At 45.3% G+C, this 21,993-nt stretch overlaps 1 protein-coding gene across 10 annotated transcripts in view; it reads left to right on the top strand.

The window, feature by feature from the left end:
• The window catches only part of ZNF532 (zinc finger protein 532), a 125,170-nt gene that overhangs the window by 27,849 nt on the left and 75,328 nt on the right, over positions 1-21,993 (top strand). The window contains exon 1 of one of the 10 annotated variants that reach the window (XM_063639241.1): positions 7,260-7,379. The exons of the other annotated variants lie outside the window; for them this stretch is intronic. The gene's annotated coding sequence lies outside the window, so the exon portion shown is untranslated. Of the gene's footprint in view, positions 1-7,259; positions 7,380-21,993 lie in introns of those variants that run through there. 10 annotated transcript variants of the gene reach the window in all.

Raw genomic sequence — 21,993 nt, 5'->3', positions numbered from 1 at the left:
CTCACTGCAAGCTCCGCCTCCCGGGTTCACGCCATTCTCCTGCCTCAGCCTCTCCTAGTAGCTGGGACTACAGGCGCCCGCCACCGCGCCTGGCTAATTTTTTTGTATTTTTAGCAGAAACGGGGTTTCACCGTGGTCTCGATCTCCTGACCTCGTGATGCGCCCGCCTCGGCCTCCCAAAGTGCTGGGATTACAAGCGTGAGCCACCACGCCCGGCCTTCCAGAGTGTTTAAGAAATATAAACTCTTGGCCGGGTGTGGTGGCTCATGCCTATAATCCCAGCACTTTGAGAGGCTGAGACAGGCAGATCAGTTGAGGTCAGGAGTTTGAGACCAGCCTGGCCAATATGGTGAAACCCCTTCTTTACTAAAAATACAGAAATTATCCCAGCTACTCGGGAGGCTGAGGCAGAAGACTCTCTTGAACCCGGGAGGCGGAGGTTCTAGTGAGCCGAGATCACGCTACTGCACTCCAGCCTGGGCGACAGAGTGTGATTGCATCTCAAAACAAAAAACAAAAAACCCCAAAAATTTGGCTAGGCGTGGTGGCTCGCGCCTGTAATCCCAGCACTTCGGGAGACCGAGGTGGGATCACCTGAGGTCAGGAGTTGGAGACCAACCTGGCCAACATGGTGAAACCCTGCCTCTACTAAAAATAAAAAATTAGCCAGGTGTGGTGGCATGCACCTGTAGTCCCGGCTACTCAGGAGGCTGAGGCAAGAGAATCGTTTGAACCCAGGAGGTGGAGGTGGTGGAGAGCCGAGATTGCGCCACTGCACTTCAGCCTAGGAGATGGTGAGACTCCGTTTAAAAAAAAAGAAAAATTAGCCAGGCATGGTGGCACACATTTGTAATCTCAGCTACTTGGGAGGCTGAGGCAGGAGAATCACTTGAACTCAGGAGGTGGGGGTTGCAGTGAGCCGAGATTTGGACACTGCACTCCAGCCTGGGGAGGTAAAAAAAAAAAATATATATATATATATATATATATATATATAATACTTATATAAATATATTCTATGTATATATATTTTTATATATATGAAAAAAACTCTTAAGTAAAATTAAGTACCCTGGTCAGTACTGAACTGTTACAACCTGGCTTTATCAAAATATTTGCGTTTCTTCTACCCAGAGGGCCGTTATTGTGCCTTCGACTCCAGTTTGATCCTTATTCTTTTTTTGATACAAAGGTGGTTCCATCATTATCTCCTTAGTGACTTCTGGGTTTTTTTTTTTTTTAAACCTTAAACTATATCTGGTATCTCCTTGCGAAAATCCCAATGACCTCGCATTGCTCTGTTACAGGAATTATTTTCCCTCTGTCCTCGCACTCACCTCCCCCGCTTTTTTTTTTGAGAAATTTAAAATATAAGGAAGGATATGTGAATTAGTTATTAAGTACTACCTGTAATCTCACCAGTCACCGTAATGTGACTCTGTATGCCTGGTCTGTTCCCTCTCCCCTTCTTCTTCTCCATCCTGCCCTCTAGCTTCTTCCTTCTCCTCTTCCACCCCACCTCTTCCTCTTCCTCAGACCTCTCCACCTCTTCTTCCCTGTAGGTAAATGGTTCCTCTCCTTCCTTTTTTTTTTTTTCCTTTTTAAACTATGTTTTTAGATACAGGGTCTCTGTCATCCAGGCTGGGGTGCAGTGGTGCTATCACAGCTCACTGCAGCCTCGGCCTCCTGGGTTCAAGCGATCCTCCCACCTCAGCCTCCCAAAGTGCTGGGATTACAGGTGTGAGCCACCGCGCCCGGCCTCTCTCTTTCCTTTTAAAAGGAACCTGGAGGCCTGGCCTGGTGGCTCACGCCTGTAATCCCAGCACTTTGGGAGGCTGAGGTGGGCAGATAACTTGAGGCCAGGAGTTTGAGACAAGCTTGGCCAACATGGCGAAACCCTTCTCCACTAAAAATAAAAAAATTAGCTGGGCATCGTGGCGCACGCCTCCCAGCTACTTGGGTGGCTGAGGCACGAGAATCGCCTGAACCCAGGAGGCAGAGGTTGCAGTGAGCTGAGATAGTGTCACTGCACTCCAGTCTGGGCGACACAGAGAGACTGTCTCAAAAATGAATGAATGAATGAAACCTGGGACGTTGTACTTATGAACATTTAAAAAATCAGGTAAAATGGATCATGCTTTGTGTGATTAAAAAGACTTTTTACTGTTGGTTTTGGTCTGTGTTCTTGCATGTGTTTTAAGCTTTTTACCTAAAATAGGAATTTATTTATAATGAGTTTGACTAAGGATCTCTTAGAAAGTTGGTTAACCTTCTCTGTTCTGACCAGCCCTCGTTTTGTTGTTGACCGTGCCATCCCCTTTCCCACCCTGGTGTGATACTAAGGGCCAGCCTATGCCAGTCTGCCCTCCCACCTAAAGCTGGATAAACTCCTGGGTTCACGTTTACCTTGAGTTGGGGAAAGTAGTTTATTATTTGGAATAGAACATTTCCTTCAGGCCAAGATCCTTTAGGAAAATGAAAGTAAAAGTGCTAAAATACCAGCCCCCACTCACCCATAAGCAAGGCTGGTTTACTGTGAAATCAAGAATATATAGTATCTTGATGGATAGAGTGACAGAAGGTATTCTTTGAGACATTTTAAACATTAAAAATTATGATTTAGGAGCATGAGTAAATTATTTTAATGTCTCCATTTCTCTCATCTTTGATTTTATCGTGAGTTAAACATATATCTTCAGGATTTTAAAGCAAAAGAGTGAAACACAACACTGTGTCTCAAAGGGTTTTTTTGTTTGTTTGTTTAAGAGTTCTTATTTTTGTAAGAATTTATGAAAAAAGGTTGTTCTTGTGGTTACTTGCTTTGGCTTTAAATTCTCTTTGGAGAATATTACAATCTAAATTTAAAGGGTACTCTTGAAAACGCTGTTGAATTGACACGGAGTGTCTGATTTGATGGAAACCCCGTAGACCTGGAACAGTATCTGTGATATGTTGCTAAGTGTGAAAATGCCTGTGTATGTGTATGTATATTTATGCTTATGTATGCATTTAGAAATCTGTATTCCAAATGTTACCAGTTGATCTCTGGTGAGGAGGCCTGGGCCTTTGGTTTCTGTTGCTTATACTTCTGGGTGTTACTCTTATAATAAAATCCAGGAATGAAAGAGGTACATTTGAACAAAGGGCAGCTTGTCGTCTAAATAAAGCGCTTCACAACGATGCTACTTTGGCATTCAAGTTTGAGCAGTTGTAATGCAGAAGCAGTGTTCGTGTAGAGATTTTGAATCTAAGAGGTTCTGTTGGCTGAAGGTTCCCCAAGTGGGGGTGTGGCAGAGACAGGAGGGGAACCGTCATTACTGCAGAAGAACTCATAGAAGAGAATTCAGTTTTCTGCTGCTGGTGGGTGAAATGATGAGATCTGTGACTGCTGTTTCTGTAGTACTCTGCAAAGAAAGTCCCAAGGAATGCTTGTCAATTAACTGAGAGCAAATACTCCAGATTATCAACTCAGCAATTTCTGATTTGTACTTTTTTTTTTTTTTTGAGATGGAGTCTTGCTCTATTGCCCAGGCTGCAGTGCAATGGCGTGATTTCAGCTCACTGCAGCCTCCACCTCCCAGGACCAAGTGATTCTGCCTCAGCCTCCCGAGTAGCTGGGATTACGGGTGTGTGCCACCACGCCCAGATAATTTTTGCATTTTTAGCAGAGAGGGTTTCATGTATTGGCCAGGCTGGTCTTGAACTCCTGACCTCAGGTGATCCGCCTGCCTCGGCCTGCCAAAGTGCTGGGATTACGGGAGTTTTGAGTCCCTCTGAGTTGATTTAGAAATCAATGAATCTCTTGCTATTATTATGTTAATAGTTTGCTTTTAGAAATGAGATAACTAGTTGCCTGGTGCTTGGAGTGGCCGCTCACACCTGTAATCCCAGCACTTTGGGAGGCTGAGATGGGTGGATCACTTGCCCAGCCTGGGCAACGTGGCGAAACCCTGTCGCTACAAAATATCAAATATTAGCGGGGCGTGGTGGCTCGTGCCCGTAATCCCAGCTCCTCCGAAGGCTGAGGTGGGAAGGATCGCTTGAGCCTGGGAGGTGGAGACGACAGTGACTCGTTATCACGTCACTGCACTTCAGTTTGGGCAACAAAGCAAGACTCTGTCTCAAAAAAAAAAAAAAATGAGATAATTGGGAAGCTATGTGAATTTTGGACCCACATGCTTATTATATTGATCTGTTAGGACTGCTTAAGAGCTAACTTGTCACCTGTGAAATGGTTGGCTTGATATTTTGATATTTAAAGGTTTGCATTTTGCTTCTCGGGGGTACAAGCCAGAGAGAGCAGTGGTTACACGGGGGCAGAATGGCGACTTGTTTTTACCTAACTGTGGATCAGCTGGGTGGTTCCTGAATCTCCTCACTGGGCTGATTGTGGCTGGTCGCTTGTCCTGTATTTACTGTCTGTGGTAGTGAGATAGAACCACCATGTTCTTCTGGTTCTAGACTCAAACTACGGAGAGAAAGAAGAGATGTGTCTGGCATCATTTCTGTGTTGGAGTAACTTTGTGGTAGATTGCTGTGGCCTTTCCTTATGGCCTGTCACTTGTCTTACATTCTTCAGAGCATTTATGCACAGGAGCATAAATATATGATTTTCATCTTGCCATTGAAAGTAGACTTTCCAGCTGGGCGTGGTGGCTCATGCCTATAATCCTAGCACTTTGGGAGGCTGAGGTGAGCAGATAACTTGAGGTCAGGAGTTCGAGACCAGCCCGGCCAACATGGTGAAACCCCATCTCTACTGAAAATCCAAAAAAGTTAGCCGGGTGTGGTGGTATGCACCTGCAATCCCAGCTACTCGGTAAGCTGAGGCAGGAGAATCTCTTGAACCTGGGAGGTGGAGGTTGCTGTGAGCTGAGATCGCACCACTGCACTCCAGCCTGAGTGACAACAGCGAGACTCCATCTCAAAAAAAAAGAAAATAGACTTTCCTTGGTCTAGGAAGAGTTTAAATAATGGAATAAGTGAAAAGGATGTTCTTACTAATCAAATCCAGTAAACCATGGCTCGTTGTGCGTATTAATTTGCTAGGCTTTATGAATATTGACCTCCTTATTCTTCCCTAAGGAAGTAATTAACCATTTGCCTTTTGTGTGGTCTTGAGCTTCCTTTTATGCACCTTGTTTTCATTAGACGAAGTCATCCTCGATTTTCAGGCATTACTTGGCCTTTTACGAACAAACTACCCTGTCAATTTTTCTAGTTATTTTAGCATATTTTCTAGGTTAATGTTGTTGTCTACTTGGAATATTTAGAGATTAATGTACATGAACATTTTGGGAGCTGGACATGGTGGCCTGTAGTCCCAGCACATGGGAGGCTAAGGCAGGAGGATCATGTGAGCCCAGGAGTTTAAGACCAGCCTAGGCAACATAGGCCTTGTCTCTGTAGTTTAGAAGAAAAAGCATTGTGGAACTCAGAGAAAAGTTACTATCCCACAGGAAAAGCCAAAAGAAATTGTGCCTGAGCCATTGTCCTTCTTTTCCACCCATCCCTGTGGCACAGAGCCATTGGCAGAGGCTCTAATTGGGCTTTTCTGTGTAAATTGTTGCTAAAGTTTGACCTAAATCGGCTTGCCCAACTTCAATTTTCTGCCAGGGTGCCAGTCACAGATGGTATTGGTGGCCCTCCACTGAGCAGTAGCTGTGTCGTCTTCTAGATGCTTGCAGCCTCTGTCTCACGTTTGGCTGCAAAGGAACAGACGCATGTCTTTAAGGCAGTATTTCCCAAAAGGGCACGTACACCTCCCAGATGCTGTTAGGGAAAAAGAGAGTCCAGAGGTCAGATAGATTTGATAAATATTTTATGCTCTAGCCCTTCTTGGGGATTCAAAATGTGCTTTAATATATTAAAGCTCTCAAAGTGGGTTGGGGATAAAGATTTGGGGAACTCTTGTGGCAAAGAAACCAGTTTAAACTTTGTTTAACCATTTGACCCTAAGATCTCCTTTGTTCCTAATGTCTATAAACATTCTGGGAGACAGTGACGGATGTGCCTGCCTGTTGGAGCCGGCTGAGGCTGGCTGCCAGTCTATATCGTATGTGTCTCTTCCCAGCTCCACCAGGACATCTTATTAGTAGCTTGAAATGTATCCCAGTGGGAGGATCTAAGTCACAGAAATGGGCAAAGCCTAAAAATCAGGGCTCCCCACCCCTCACACTCCTTGTTGCTAAAGGTTGCTAGCATGTTGCTGATATTTATCAGCCCATTTCCCTAAAAGTGTCACAAGGGATGCCAGACATTAGAATACAGTGCATTTCTCAAATCTTCACTGTCTTTTTTTTGTTTTTTTTTTTGAGACATTCTCACTCTGTCTAGGAGGCTGTACTGCAGTGGCATGATCATAGCTCACTGGCAGCCTTGAGCTCCTGGGCTCAAACGGTCCTCCTATAACTTAGCCTCCCAAGTAGCTGAGACCACAGGTGCATGCCACCACGCCTCACTAACTTTAAATTTTTTTTTTTTTTTTTTGAGACGGAGTCTCACTCTGTCGCCCAGGCTGGAGTGCAGTGGCGCGATCTCGGCTCACTGCAAGCTCCGCCTCCCGGGTTCAGGCCATTCTCCTGCCTCAGCCTCTCCGAGTAGCTGGGACTACAGGCGCCCGCCACCACGCCCGGCTAATTTTTTTTTTTTTTGTATTTTTAGTAGAGACGGGGTTTCACCGTGGTCTCGATCTCCTGACCTCGTGATCCCCCCGCCTCGGCCTCCCAAAGTGCTGGGATTACAAGCGTGAGCCACCGCGCCCGGCCACTAACTTTAAATTTTTAAAATAGAAATGAGGTCTCACTCTGTTGCCCAGGCTGGTCTCAAACTCTTGGCCTCAAGCGATCTTCCCACCTTAGCCTCCCAAAGTGTTGAGATTACGGGTGTCACCCAGCCAGATCCTTGCTTTTCAGTGCAATGCAACTTTCTTCCCTGTTAAATCTAGCAGTGTTTTTTTTTTGTTGTTGTTGTTGTTTGTTTTTTAAGTAAAATATACATAATATTTGTCATCTTAACCATAAGTGTACAGTTCAGTGAGATGAAATATGTTACCCTTGGTAAAACTTTTTCATCACCTTCAAAAAAAGCTCTGAACCAAGTAAATAACTCTCCCTTCTCACCTTCCTCCTGCTTGTGGTAACTTCTCTTCTACTTCCTGTCTCTTAATTTGCCTATTCTAGGCACTTCAAGTAAGTGCAGCAGTTTTTATCTGGCCAATCTGCTGTGACCCAGTCAAGCCACCACCCATGTCTGGGCTGGGAAGGTGGGGAAAGAGGCTGCTGCACATGCTGGGGATGTCGTCAGCCATGTGCATCTGTCCATCTGTTCATCCACCCATCCGTCTGTCCCTCCGCCCACTCATGTATCTGTTTATCAAGGTATAACTACAGCTTTTTTATTCCTCTCTCTCTGTACCCTATTTGGGCCTTATTTATGTTTCTCTTCTTATAAACCACCTCAGATTTTCTGTAGAGGTATTTATTAAGTAAAACAACAATACCACATGATGGACATAAATATTGAAAAGACCAATCGATTAGAAGGATTAATCAGTAGAGGGAGGTGTTTTCAGGGGCTTTAGACAGGAGGAAGATAGCCTAGACTGACAAATGGAGCAGATGAAGATAAATCGGCAAAATAAGTAGGGAGACAAGATCCCTGTCCCATGTGACCATGCATTTGAAAGCAGGCAGCCCAGCGAGGTAGAGGCATGAAAGGCTGTATGGACTGCGCTCTTCAAAGGGCTGTGGTTTTGTTCTGGGGTCTAGTCTTAGGTTGTAAGCTTTTTTCTCTTCTCTTTCTGTTTTTTTCCCCCGGGGCTTGAACCGAGTCACAAAATATTCTCAGGGTTGGAATTTCTCTTTGATTCTGGTCTTGGTTAGCAGGGGTTGGGGGGATTGTTATGAACATTTCATTTGGTGTGTGTGCTCTTAGATATGGTCAGTTTGACAGAACAGTTGCTCTGTTTCTGCATTAAGAACATAATTTTGTAAGTTTTGTAGCCTTTTGGAATATAAAGTAGTTGAATACTTAAAGCTCCCCCTGTTGGGGGGAAAAAGACCTATAAAAGAAAAATACACTGAATAATACTTTCGACATATACACGAAACCTGATTTTGCAATCTAAAATGACTGTTTTTGGGTTTTCAATTATGGAACATTTTCTGACAAATAATAGAATTTGCTGTATTTCACTGTAAGCAGTTTTGAGAATGCACTAAATGCAGCAGTAACCTTAGCATTAGTTATCACGACAGATTGGCATTAGGAAAAATGATGACTATATTTTATGTTCTGGAGGAATGCGACTTGAAGAGCAGAGCAATTTTTCAGTTGTTTACATCGAGGGAAGAGATGTAGAGTTAAGATTGGCTGGGTGCGGTGGCTCATGCCTGTAATCCCAGCACTTAGGGAGCCCGAGGCAGGCGGATCCCCTGAGATCAGGAGTTTGAGACTAGCCTGGCCAACATGGCGAAACCCCATCTCTACTAAAAATATGAAAATTAGCCAGGAGTAGTGGCAGGCGCCTGAAATCCCAGCTACTTAGGAGGCTGAGGCAGAAGAATCGCTTGAACTCAGAGGCGGAGGTTGCAGTGAGCCAAGACCATGCTACTGCACTCCACCCTGGGTAACAAAGCAGTGGGACTCTGTCTCAAAAATAAATAAGTAAATAAATAAATGAATAAAGATTATTACTTAACTCTTGTCAACAACTTAAAATTTTTTGTCAAAGTAATACATGTACATAGATTAAAAAAATAGTACTTTACATCATAATTCCCTTAGGCAGTGAATTTGAATTATTTGGTTTGTTCTGTTATTTCTAAATAATGTACTTACACCGCTAAACTTGGACTTGTTCATTTGAGATAGTACCTGCTGACTGTGTGTGGTCAGAGAGAAGGTGACAGGCCTGGACTGTGGAGGCAGAATCCTCTTGCTCACTCGCCGTGTGTCCTTGAGCAAGACACTTCTCTGTCTTATAGAATAGGAATAATCACCACCATCATCATAATGGCTCCGAGGCCTACCTTTAATGTTTGTAGGGCCTGGGGCAAGGGTACTAATGGAGACCAGATGGCTAAATATTTAAAAGGTATATTTAAATATTTACAAGGTATATATGATATGCCTGAATATTTAAAGGGTTCAAATCTAGCTCTGTCTATGGCCTGGCCCCTGTGTTCACCCAGGGCCTTGCAGCCTACTCTCCCTCAAGACCAGAGGCTAACAGACAACCTCACACTTGGACCAGCCCTGAGCCAGGCCCCGGCATCTGCCCCGGCAGCCCAGTCTGGATGCCGCGCTAGACGCACTGATCCCAGGTGTAATCTTGGCAGCTCAAGCTTCCCAGGAGCCTGTCTCCATCTAGGGTGATTTTATCGTATTCCCTCCCACCTTGATTGTCTGATTTGCAGACACTTCTAAGCACCTCCCCAAAACTGTACCATCTGTGCTGGGGAAATCAGGGAGCCTGTCCTGCCTAGACACCCACTTTTTCTCTGGTACCCCAGGGCAGGGGCTGTCATCTGCACATACATGCCCCCCCCTTTCCCACTCACCTGTCTCTCCCAGAATTCCTCCTTGTTCAGCCAGTTTCCAAAATTAAAAGGGAATGAAACAAAACTTTCCCATGAGACTGAGAAGCACAGTCTCTCTGGCTTTCAGCGCTGGAGAGAAACGGGTTGTCGTCTACCACGCAGGCTGGGGCAGAGCCCCCTTTGTCTGGAGGCATAGGTGCTGAGTGCGCGTAGATTGCTGTGGGGATCCATGCGCTCACAGCGGCAAGCCTCTTAAAATAGAGCCTGGACACAGCGAGACTGTGTGATTGTTGGTTCTGCTGCTTCGCTTTTTGGAGCTCTGTAATTTCACTCCAGTGTGGACTTCTTTCCACCTCTTGTGCTGGGCCAGCAGAGGTAGAGAGTTGTCAGACTTAGCAAATAAAAAATACAAGATGCTCAGATAAACAGTGGAACATCCTTACACTACAAGATGATTTGTTTATCTGAAATTCAGATTTAACTTGGCATCCTCTATTTTTCTGGCAGCCTAATGAGGTCCTTTCTTTTTTTTTTTTTTTTTTTTGAGACGAAGTCTCGCTTTTTCACCCAGGCTGGGGTGCAGTGGCTCAATCTCGGCTCACTGCAAGCTCCGCCTCCCGGGTTCACGCCATTCTCCTGCCTCAGCCTCTCCGAGTAGCTGGGAGTACAGGCGCCCGCCACCACGCCCGGCTAATTTTTTGTATTTTTAGTAGAGACGGGGTTTCACTGTGGTCTCGATCTCCTGACCTCGTGATCCGCCCGCCTCGGCCTCCCAAAGTGCTGGGATTACAAGCGTGAGCCACCGCGCCTGGCCTATTTTATCTTTTATTTCCGTTATTAATACTTATAATTTCCAAAAGTTCCTTCATAACTTCCTGTCCATTTTTCTCTGAGGATACTAATTGTACATATACTCTTTTCTTCCTCTCCTTGTAGCATCTCTGTCCTCTTGATTTTTGTTTTGATTCGGATCTCTTTGTCCAGAGGCTTTCCCATGCATCTGGCGATCGTTTAGGGATGAGGCTGTGGAGAGCTGCTGGGGAGCTCTGTCTGCGCAGCTGCGGCCTGTCCTCCAGGGGCTTCTCTGATTCCTCGTGGAGCTGGACTCATTGGAGGATCACAGCAGTCAGCATCCGGAATCTTTTCACTGGAGCTTTTGTTTTCCTAGGAGACTTGTCCATGCTTCTGCCTGGGGGATGAACTTGGCTTTAGGCTGTAGGGCTGGAGGAAATGGAGGCCAGGCTCTGTTTTGGTTTCTGTCTCATGCTCACCCTGTGGTCCTGAACCCTGCACTTCCACGGCTTTGATAGCCCAGAGATTCTCCTCTCCCTCCTCCCTAGCTTTCCCAGCTGATGCAGGGTCAGGGGCTCCCTGTTTCCAGCCCTGCCCCGCTCCCTGCTTCCTTTGCTGGCTCCAAGGCCTGGGTGTCTCTGCAGCTCTAAGACTGACCGTCCCCACCTCCATGGCAGCCTCCTACCAGACCTTAGGACGGAGCTTCATGATCTGGCGGTCACCTGCCCCTCCCTGTCCTCCGCTTCACCAAACTTCGTTGATGCCTCACCTTGTCTTTGACTCCATTCTCACAGCGTATTGTTTTTGGTAACCATTATTGAGATATAATTCACATACCATGTCACCCGCCTCTTTAAAGCACACAGGTCAGTCGTTTTTAACATGTTCACAGAGTTGTGCAGTCACCACTAGTCAATTTTAGGACGTTTTCATCACCTCAGAAAGAAACCCTGTATCCTTTAGCTATGATGTCCATTTCCCAACCCCCAAGCCCTAAGCAACCACTTACTTCCTGTCTCTGTTTGCCTATTTAAATTAAAAAAAATACTTTTAATGCCATCTTTGTAGGGTTTCAGGAGAGAAGGGAAAGAAACTCGTGAATTCACTCAGCCTTGTTTCATGGGCAGTCCTTACCATGTATAAAATATTAAAATTCAGAAACCATTCTGCCTGTTTCTATTTCTGCCTTCAGAGTATTGACCCATGGCCGAGATGGGCCCTTTCCTCTGGGTCTCTTTCTTTCTTTTCCTTCTTATGCCCTTGTTTAATGTCTTTGCTTGACCTGAACTTCTCTTTTCTGGAGCTGGGAGTTGCGAAGCCCACATCAGTGGCCTTCGTCTCCTCTTGGCTTCTAGCACTTTTCTTTTTTACAGACGGAGTCTAGCTATGTTGGCCAGGTTGGTCTTGAACTGCTGACCTCAGCCCTCCCGCCTCAGCCTCCCAAAGTGGGATTACAGGCGTGAGCCACTGCGCTCGGCCTCTGGCAGTTTTCAGGTGTCTGTAGAGCTGTTGTGCAGAGGAGTTGCCTTGGGGAGCTGGAAGGCCAGCTTGAGTCCAGGCCCCTCCAATATCTTCTTGGTTCAGAAGTCAAGGCTGTGGGCTGTGTAAAAATAGATAGGACTTTTAGTCACTTAATATATTTTACTATGATGCATTTGCTCTTTAGCCAGCACCTGCTCTTTGGAGAGCACTGCTGTGGGTAATTTTGCAAAATGGAATCTGGAACTCTAAACCAGCGAGGGAGAGAAGACGAATATACAAGCAGACAACAGTACTTATTACAAGTGACGATGAGTGCACCTGCGGGGGTGGAGTCACCAGTTAGCATGGCCTAAGGATTGCCCTGAATGGGTACTGGCCTCTTATCATCCTGGCTGCTCCTGGGGAACCCTGTCCCCATCTCCTCTGGAGCTCCAGGATTTCTGTGTTGGCTTTGCACTCCACCCTGCTCTCACAGCCTGCCTGGCTAGTGCTGACTTGCTGGTGGCCTGGCCAGTGGGTACCCACTGGCTCCCCTCCCTGAGGCTGCCTCCCTTCCAGAGAACTGGACAGCTAGGAGTAGACCCCTTAACAGCATGGTGAGGACTTCTTAGCCCACTTTCTCTTTGTCTTCTCTCTAACAGCAGTTTCTCCATGCCTGTTCTCCTCCAGCTTCTCTTAGAGTGTTTGTTTCGGCGCATGGGTACCACTGCTGTGGTTTGGGGTTCCTGGCCCATGTCACATTGTGGCTGCGCATCCCAGTGCTCTGCTCTGTGTGGGGCCTGGTCTGTGAGCCCGGCCGTGTGCAGCGATGTTGTCTGTGTCAGCATGGTGTGGAGGTGTGGGGTGGGCAGGGTTAGATGGGGGTGGTTGAGATCATAGCCCATCTTTGGTTAGTGCTTGATGGGGAAGACACAGGTCTCAAAGTCAAAAGCAAGAGTCACAGGGGACCCCGAAATGCTGAGATGTTTTGTGGATTGATGAAATTTTGTTGCCCTTTTTTCGAGATAGGGTCTCCCTCTGTTGCCCCAGACTGGCATGCAGTGGCGCGATCATTTTGCTGCCTTTTAAGAGAAACATGTGCATTCTTTTTCGTTTCTGAGCTCCAGGTGACCCTTTTCCTTTTTTTTTTTTTTTTTGAGATGGAGTTTTACTCTTGTTGCCCAGGCTGGAGTGCAATGGTGTGATCTCGACTCACTGCAACCTCCACCTCCGGGGTTCAAGCGATTCTCCTGCCTCAGCCTCTCGAGTAGCTGGGATTACAGGCATGTGCCACCACACCCAGCTAATTTTGTATTTTCAGTAGAGACAGGGTTTCTCCATGTTGGTCAGGCTGGTCTCGAACTCCTGACCTTAGGTGATCTGCCTCTTCGGCTTCCCAAAGTGCTGGGATTATAGGGGTGAGCCACCACGCCTGGCCCCAGGGGATCCTTCTAGTGGCCGATACCTAGAGTAGGACTGGAGGCACATCCACATTAGGAGAAAGGCTGTGCTTTTGGAAGTGAATGAAATGCACTAGGGAACCAGTGCCAGCACTCTGCTAAGTACCCAAGAATCCCCTCGTTTTTCTTTTTCCTCTGATCATACCATCATCACCTCACAACTTCTTCACTTTCTCTTCTCAAGAATATTAATTTAGTTTTTCCTCTTTGATTTTTAGAACACATAAAGGAAGAAAATAGCCTTTTAATGTCTGTGTGCTTGGCGCTTTCCATGTTACTTGTTTCCATTTGTAGAATAACCCTGTGATACGGCTGTTAACTATTAGTTCCCCTTTTGGAAGATGAGGAAATTGAGGCTCTTCCTTCAGTAGAACCTGAAGAATGAGTTCTTCATACTTGGCTAATGGAGATAAGTGTGTGTTGGGGGAGGCATTCCAGGTCAGAGGCTATCCAGAAGGGCAAACCAAGAAGGAAAGCTGGGCCTGCGAAAAACACATGCGGAACCGCAGCAGCTCATGGTTGGGGGCAGATTGTATTGGGAATTTGGTGTGAGGCCAAGGAGTTTGGACTTAATTTGGAAGGTGATTCCAGGATTTTTAATAGGAGGAGTGATAGCTATAATTAAAAGGAATTTTAGAAAGATTTATCTGGAAATTCTGAATGAGAGGCTGGAGACAGGGAGAACAGAGCATTGGTCTTGGTGTGAGGTGAGATGGTCAAAATGGAGGACTGACTGATTACAAAGAGAATGAGGGTGCATCTGCAAAACAGCGCCAGGGAAGCGGGCAGGGCCCAGGGAGAAGAATTGGAGGTGAAATTCTTAGTTTTAGAAAATAATGGTATTGAAAGAGAGGAGTCTGATATTGAGTAAGAGATGACGAAGTTAGTTTAAGAAAGCTGAAATGGTTGTGGGATATCTGATTGTAAATACCCGCAAGGCACTTGAACTAGATATCTCAAGAAAAACAAAAACCAGATTTGAACCTCTCTGAAGTGAAGTGACTGTGGTTTGATGTGGGGGTGTTTAGTGAATACAGTTTTAAAAAATCAGAAGTCTGAAGTTTAAACCTTGTACAATGTGTGCATTTATAGATTGCCCTTTAGAGATTTAAAAAATTTAAGAAATTTTCAGCATACATTGGGAACAGTTGAACTAATTTTTTAAAACTTCCCCTGCATGTCCTCCCTTAGTAATAATAGGTGGCCTCTTTGCTTTTATTGTTTAATATGTTCTTCATATAAAAATTAAATGCGGCTGGCCGTGGTGGCTCACGCCTGTAATCACAGCACTTTGGGAGGCCGAGGCAGGCAAATTGCTTCAGCTCAGGGGTTTGGGACCAGCCTGGGCAACATAGACCTTGTATCTACAAAAAATAAAAAATTAGTCAGGTGTGGTGGTGTGCACCTATAGTCCCAGATACTTGGGAGGCTGAGGTGAGAGGAATGGCTTGAGCCTGGGAGGGGGAGGCTGCAGTGAGCCGAGATCACGCTACTGCATGTCAGCCTAGGCAACCTAGTGAGACCTTGTCTCAAAAAAAAAAAAAAAAATTAATGTATATGGTTAATATGGTAAATTTTATGTTTTGTGTGTTTTACCATGATTAAAAAAAGTTAAATATACACCTGGCTATATTTTAAAGGGAAACGGTAGTTCCCATATATGGGTGTTAATTTTTAGAATTGAAAACCCAGTTATATTGCTGTTGCGGAAGGAAAGGCTGGCATTGTTAGAAGATACCTGAAGGATGGAGAGAGAGAAATATTTCTTTCCTTGTGACCCTTATAACCAAATTCTTAGGAGGGACCTATTTTTTTTTGATAAGCTGTTATTTCATATATTAAGTGATCAGTGATCCAATTGTTGTGTTGCCTACCATTGGACAAAAAGATAAACCAAATAAATCATTTATCATCTCCGGCCATGGACTGGGGCTGGCTGTAGTCGTGGAAGATCATCTCAATGATTTTGTGTGCAGAAACCATAGAGAATTCAAACTTTTGAAATTCTATTTTTTTTGAGGCTGGGTCTCACCGTGTCACCCAGGCTGGAGTGTAGTGGCACGATCTTCGCTCACTGCAACCTGCGACTCCAGAGTTCAAGCAGTTCTCGTGCCTCAGCCTCCTGAGTAGCTGAGATTACAGGTACGTGACACCATGGCCGGCCAATTTTTGTATTTTTAGTATAGACAGGGTTTCACCGTGTTGGCCAGTCTGGTCTTGAACTCCTGGCCTCAAGTGATCTACCTGCCTCGGCCTCTGAAAGTGCTGGAACTACAGGCATGAGCCACCAAGCCCGGCCTGAAAATTGTGTTTCTAATAACCTATGGTTTAAAAATTGCTACATTATTTTGATTAGTCACTGACCTTGAGGCAGTTTACTGGTGAGAGGAGAAAATGGAAAGCCAATATCTACATATCCAGAGCTGTTAAACACTGTAGGAATTACTTCTTTTTTTAGGTTGCTTTTCGCCAATATTCTTTGGAAGTAAAAGGATTATAGTATGCAACGTCTCATCCCAGCTCTCCCCTGCATTTTCACGCTCCCAGGTTCTCCTCTTTTTTTTTTTTTTTTTTTGGAGACAAGGTCTGGCTCTGTCACCCAGGCTGAAGTGCAATGGTAAGAACATGCTCACTGCAGCCTCTGCCTCCAGGGCTCAAGCCATCCTTCCACTCCAGCCTCTGGTGTAGCTGGGACTATAGGTGCACTCCACCATGCCCATCTAAATTTTGTATTTTTTGTAGAGATGGAGTTTTGCCATATTGTCCAGGCCAGTCTCAAACTTGTGAGATCTTGGCCTCCCAACATGCTGGGATTATAGGTGTGAGCCACCATGCCTGGCCAGTTCTCTTTAACTGTTCACTATTTCTATCTTACTTTAAAAACAACCAACCGACCAACAACAACTAAAGTCTGTGCCTTATTTGGATTTCCTTAGTTTTTACCTATTGTCCTTTTTCTATTCCAGGAGTCCATCTAGGATATCACATTACATTTAGTCTTCAGACTTTACTTGGCCATGACCGTTTCTCAGACTTCCCTTGTTTTCGACGACCTTGGCAATCGTAAGGAATACTACTGGTCAGGGATGTTGTAGGAGGTCCCACCGTTGAGATTTGTCTGATGTGTCTCCTGTGGTCAGGCTAGGGTAGTGTGTCTCTGGGAAGAAGGTCTCAGAGGCAGTGTGCCCGTCTCATCACAGCCCGGGGACATACTGTCCGTGTGACTTACCGCAGTTGATGCTGACCTTGAGCACCTGGCTGAGGTGTTCATCAGGTTTCTTTCTCCACGGTAAAGTTGCTTTTTTCTCCCCTCTCCGTACTGTCCTCGGAAGAAAGTCATTGAAGGGGCGGGGAGTTCTTCACTGCATAAGGGTGGGGCGTCTACATAAATTACTTTGGAACTTCTGCACAGGGGATGGTTTGCATATCCTGTTCAGTTATTCCATCATTTATATCAGTATGCATTCATGGGTATTTATTTAATATTTTGGGTTGTAACACAACACTACTTTATTTTGTTGCTCGGATTGTTCCAGTTTTCCATGGGCTTCTATGTCCCTTTGACATGCCCCATCAGTGTAGTTTTTTTGGAGGCAGGGGGACATTCAGCTCTTTCTTACTTTCTGACACTATAAGATTCATTGGTAGGTGCATTTCCTACCCATTCCTAGATCGGTCATTTCTCTGAGGAGCCCTGGCTTCGTTCAGTGGAGAATGGTGTGGGAAATGCAGCTCCGGGCAGGTTGTCTTCCTCACTTTTGGTTGTTGTCAGGCACCTGCACCGGTGCTGGGTTCACCTTCTCCCATGACCTCACTTTCTTCTTTTTCCTATCTAATCTTGCCATAGATTGCCCAGCTCTGATTTTTACAGCTGTCAGATTTTTAGAAGACGAAGCTAATACAAAATTATTATTACTTGAATGAGAAATTGGCTGCTTCCTTATGTGATCTGAATTCCAATATTAATACTACATAGGAATCTGGCTGTAAAGATTGAATTTGGATTGATAGTGTTTTTGGACTGTCATTTGTCTTTTATTACAACGTCCAGGAACTTTACAGATTTATGAACCATAGTGAAATAGTTAAAAACTTATTAAAGTTAAATTTTAACAAAGACCCAAATCTCAGAATTTTGCATTTCTGTGTAATTCTTGGGGTTCCCTTGGGAAAACTCACTTGCAAGGTTCCTGAGGACCTGGAAAAGATGGCTCACAGGTCTCACCTCCTCCTCCACCTATCTACAGAGGAGACAGCCTCATGTTTTGCAGGGCGCAGAGAAGCACGGGTCCTTTCAGATATGACCATTAAGGCTGCTGCTGCTTATGAGTTGTTTTTTTTTTTTTTTTTTTTTTAAAGACGAAGTCTCGCTCTGTTGCCCAGGCTAGGGTGCAGTGGCATGATCTCAGCTCATTGCAACCTCCGCCTCCTGGGCTCAAGCAATTCTCCTGCCTCAGCCTCCTGAGTAGCTGGGATTACAGATGCGTGTCATGTCACCACGCCTGGCTAATTTTTGTATTTTTAGTAGAGATGGGGTTTCACCATGTTAGCCAGGCTGGTCTTGAACTCCTGACCTCGTGATCCCCCTTGCCCACCTTGGCCTCCCAAAGTGCTGGGATTACAGGTGTGAGCCACTGCACCCAGCCAAGAAGTTTTTTTTTTTGAGATGGAGTTTCACTCTTGTTGCCCCAGGCTGGAGTGCAGTGGTGCGATCCCGGCGGAGAAGGTTTGTACACAGTGAAGTGTTGTGTGTGTGTATATTCATAATTTTGTCGTCATTTGGGGGCTGCAAAGATCAGGAGGGTTCAGGAGAGGATGGTCAGGTAGCTGTGCTTCCGGTCAGCATGTCTTCCGTCTGCCTTCCAGGTTCTGACCTGGTAGATTGGTCATTTTTGCCTCAGCCTCTTATTCCGATCTCTCCCAAGGCTCACTCCCAGCCACTGAGTTCTGTTTTTGACAAGGTGAGCCCCTGAGCTTCCCAAAAGACTTCTAGCACCAGCCGTTCCCCGTAAGGATGATGCCCACTTACCTTCTTTCTTTCTTTTGCTGAAAGCCATGGTCTGACTAGGAAGGTTAATAAATAAGATGAACACAGACTTTCCTGAATGTGATTCTGGCCAAATAGGTCTCCTGCCTGGTTGTAGGTCTCTTTTCTGTGATTCTGAAATGAAAAGGGTAGGAATATTCTTTGACATTCTCTAACCACTGGTCACTCATTGTTTGAATGTTATGCTGTTTTGTGCTGTGTGTTTAATTATGACAAGGCTCCCTCTAAATATCAGTAGCCCCTTTCCGTATCCCTGGGGTTGAGTGTATGCTGTTATCCTCATTTTTTAGGTGGAAAATTTTTGGACACAAAGAAGCCAGGAACAAAGGGAATGCTGGTGCTGGAATGGAATCATGTTGCCAGGGGTGTTGTGTAGCTGAGATGTTAAATGCTCTTTTTCTTCATGAAGGTTTGTCCATAGACAATTTATTTCAGGGAACTGTATGGATAGGCTTTGTGTGCCCTTGCTTATTAATAAATGACAAGAGTGTAGATCGGTAAGTTGTTTCATAGAGCTGAAGAAAGAAATAAACAGGAAATTCATCAGCTCCCTGCATCCATTTATTCATCATTCATTGATTTATAACTAGCAAAAACATAGGAGAAAAAAGTAAACATTCAAATAATAGGAAAAGTGAAATACAGTAAGGCATCTTTTTGTTGCCTTTGATATTAGCTAATAATGACATTAGCTTATGAAGTTGGGGGACAAGATGCAGTAAAAATAACTCTAATGCATAATTTGCTACAATAAAAGTTTCTGCAGCCTTTTGGGAAATCATTTTGGCATTTGTATTCATGGATCAGAAAAAATGACCTGCAGTTAGATCAAAATTTGGTGACTATTGACATCCCTGTTTTTGGAGATTTGTAATACTCATTAGCATAATAGTAGCTCTTGCCTGAAAGAAATCTGTTTAACTTAGGAAAATCCAGCATTTGCTATGTGCATTTCAGTCTTGTCTTTGTGAAAGACCTAATAACATCCTACAGAACTAGTATCTGTGTTTTATGGTTTGTGAAATGCTGCCTGAAGATGTTTTTTTTGGAGATGGAGTTTCGCTCTTGTCCCCCAGGCTGGAGTGCAGTGGTGCGATCTCGGCTCACCGTAACCTCTGCCTCCTGGGTTCAAGCAATTCTCCTGCGTCAGCCTCCTGAGTAGCTGGGATTACAGGCTTGCACTACTATGCCTGGCTAATTTTGTATTTTTAGTAGAGATGGGGTTTCTCCATGTTGGTCAGGCTGGTCTCAAACTCCCAACCTCAGGTGATCCGCCCACCTCAGCTTCCCAAAGTGCTGGGATTACAGGTGTGAGCCACCGCGCCCGGCCTGCCTGAAGATTTTTAATGTTTTCCTAGAGAAGGTGAAGGTCGTTGACAAAACATAGGATTTAGAGGAACATGTTGGGAGGGAATATGAGGGCTTTAGTTTTAAGTTTGACCTTGTGTAGGGAGAGCCAAGCAGAATATCATCCCAGCAATTGAAAGACGACTCTTAAGGCAGAATTAGAGCTAAAGGTATCTACCTGTTTGTTCTGACTGTTGTGATCATGGGAGTTGCTGAGGTTGCCTTTGAACAAAGGTAGATAACAAAAGAGAGTCTGAAGGGACTCATGAAAGGAGAGAAGAGGTAGAGCCAGTGAGTCAGGAAAAGCCAGGTGAGCTTGAGGCAGTGCCGTGGGGTCCACGAGAGGAAAGGATGACCAGAAAATGAAATTCTGCAGAGAGGTCACAGGCAACATGAAAGACGATTAGCAGCAAAAACAGACACGTGGGAACACAGATTGGGAATGGATCATTGCTGGAGTGTTTTCTGGCTGTGAGACTACACTATTCAGCGAGGGCATGCACTTTCATTTGGACCCAGACGGAAGGGCCACTCAGGGAGGTGCCGTGGCCACCTCACGTCACTAGCTAATAGTAGTAAATAGGGCAGCAAGGATTTCATCTCCAAAGCTGTCTCCTTTGTATTATGTCACATAGCCTGGGTTTTCCCTTTTTAACTTTTATGTTGAAATAATTTTAACTTAAAGTTTTGCCTGGGTACAGTGGCTCACACGTCTGTAATCCCTGTGCTTTGGGAGGCCAAGGTGGAAGGATCACTGGAGCCCAGGAGTAACCAGTCTAGACAACATAGCAAGACCCTGTCTCTACAAAAAAAAAGAAAAAATAAATGTTGCAAAAATAGGACAGAGAATTTCTGTGTACCCATTTACCCAACTTTTCTTAAAGTTCACATCTTGTGTAATTCTAACACACTTGTGAAAACTAAAAAATTACCATTCGTACAATACTACTAACTAGATTTCAGCAGTTTTTTTTACTAGAGGATGGTGTTTGTGCACGGTCCTTTTTCATTAGCCTTACAGTGTTCAGTCATAATTTTGTTTTCTGAGTTGTTTAGGTTAGTTTTTTGTTCTCTGCACCCTTCAGTGTAGCCATGTTATTCATTTGTATGAATGACCAAAATTACAGTTGGTCTTAATTTTGGACGCCCCCTCCCATTCCTGGTTTTTATTTTTTAATGTAATATTTACACACAGTGAAATGCTCTAGTTTTTTTTTTTTTTTTTTGGGAAAGAGTCTCACTTCGTCACCCAGGCTGGAGTACAGTGGCGTGATCTCAGCTCAGTGCAACCTCTGCAATGCAGGCGATTCTCCTGCTTCAGCCTCCCGAGTAGCTGGGATTACAGGTGTGTACCACCAAGCCCAGCTAATTTTTGTATTTTTGGGGGGGTGGGTGGGGGGGGTTCATCATGTTGGCCAGGCTGGTCTCGAACTCCTGGTCTCAAGTGATCCACCCGCCTCAGCCTCCCAAAGTACTGGGATTACCGGCATGAGCCGCCGCGCCTGGCCTGAAATTCTCAAGGGTTTGACAGATGCACAGAAACATGTCTCCACTACCACATTTGTGATACAGAACTATTCCATGAGCCCTAAAATTCTCTCCTTCAGCCTGGATTTTTTTTTTTTTTTTTTTTTGAGACAGGGTCTTACTCTGTTGCCTAAGCTAGATTGCAGTGGCGTGATTGTAGCTCACTGTAGCCTTGACTTAATTGGGCTCAACCAATCATCCTGCCTTGGCCTCCCAAAGTGTTGGAATCACAGTCATGAGCCACCACGCCCAGCCCCGCCTGGATTTCAATGGTGGTTTCGAGAGAGTGGATTGTCAGAGGGCTGGGGAGATACTGGGAGGAGGAGGATATGTCCCAGTACTGGAGAACTTGAGCCATGAAGGCTGCGTGGCAAGAGGACAGAGCACCAAGGGTTCCAGGGTAAGGCTGGGGGGGATCTCTCTATGCCACTAGGCAGATGGGATAGGAATTACCCAAAATAGAAGGGACAGACCAAGCTCACTGTGGAGGATCAGCTTGGCAAAGCCAGCAGTGAGGTACAGGCAAGATTTGAAGGAAGGAAGCTGTGGGAGACCTCTTGACTGGTGACTATGATTTTTTTTTTTTTTTTGAGACAGAGTCTTGCTCTGTCGCCCAGGCTGGAGTGCAGTGGCGCGATCTGGGCTCACTGCAAGCTCCGCCTCCCGGGTTCCCGCCATTCTCCTGCCTCAGCCTCTCCAAGTAGCTGGGACTACAGGCGCCCGCCACCACGCCCGGCCAATTTTTTTGTATTTTTAGTAGAGACAGGGTTTCACCATGGTCTCGATCTGCTGACCTCGTGATCCGCCTGCCTCGGCC

This window comes from Symphalangus syndactylus, chromosome 1 (genome assembly GCF_028878055.3).
Source record: "Symphalangus syndactylus isolate Jambi chromosome 1, NHGRI_mSymSyn1-v2.1_pri, whole genome shotgun sequence".
Taxonomy (NCBI): domain Eukaryota; kingdom Metazoa; phylum Chordata; class Mammalia; order Primates; family Hylobatidae; genus Symphalangus; species Symphalangus syndactylus.
The sequence above is the reverse complement of the archived record's forward strand: the minus strand, read 5'-3'. Positions and strand labels throughout refer to the sequence as shown.